Source organism: Sinocyclocheilus anshuiensis, unplaced genomic scaffold, assembly GCF_001515605.1.
Source record: "Sinocyclocheilus anshuiensis isolate Anshui unplaced genomic scaffold, SAMN03320099.WGS_v1.1 scaffold446, whole genome shotgun sequence".
NCBI lineage: Eukaryota > Metazoa > Chordata > Actinopteri > Cypriniformes > Cyprinidae > Sinocyclocheilus > Sinocyclocheilus anshuiensis.
Window position 1 is genome coordinate 635,812 of NW_015544247.1, and position 986 is coordinate 636,797.

Here is a 986-nt window from a genome sequence, read left to right on the forward strand (position 1 = left end):
AACGCAAGCTTCTAGAGGGCACATAACTCTGAAGTAATGAATTTAGGTAAATGGGTGCAGAGCCAGTGGTGGTTTTCAATTTATTCTTTTGTATTTACATATAAAAGATCCCTGGAAAGGGTTTTTTCATGTTCCAACGGTTGTAGTACGTTGCTAGATACAAGACTAACTTACTACAGGTTAGATTTGGCCAATATCTCCCTTACGGTATGTACAGTACACAAATATATTTTTTAGAAAACTACAGTAATTCACCAAAAGGGTTTTTTCATGTTCTACTGGTTGTTGTACGTTGCTAGTTAGTTACAAGACTGACTTACTTCATGTGAAATTTTGCCAATATCTCCCTTACTGTATGCACCATTCACGATTATTTAAAACGAACAACAACAACAAAAATCTGTAGGACCTCAAAAGGGATTTTTCATGTTCCAAAGGTTGTAGTATAAAATATTGATGTACTTTATGTACAGTAAGGGCGGTATTAGCAAAATATCACCTATAGTAAGTCAGTCTAGTCACTAGGAATGTACTACAACTTTATATGAATTACAGTAATTTCTTAATGATAATTATATACTGTATATACAGTGATGAAGATATTGGAAAAATGTCAACTGTAGTAAGACAGTCTGGTCACTAGTAACATACTAGTAACAATATTTGGAACACGAAAAACCCAAATTTTGATGAATTACTGTATTTTTTTTCTTAAAAATATTTAAGAATAATTATATACTGTATATACAGTGAGGAAGATACTGGCAAAATTTCAACTGTAGCAAGTCAGTCTGGTCACTAGTAACATACAACATTTGGAACACGAAAAATCCCATTTTGGTGAATTACTGTAATTTTTTCCTTAAAAAATATTTGTGTAGTGTACATACTTGGGGAAAGTATTGTCTAAGGCGAGTTATTGGCAATATATATTTAGTCAGTTTGAGTAAATTATTCATTTACTGTAAACATTAATTTGAATAAAT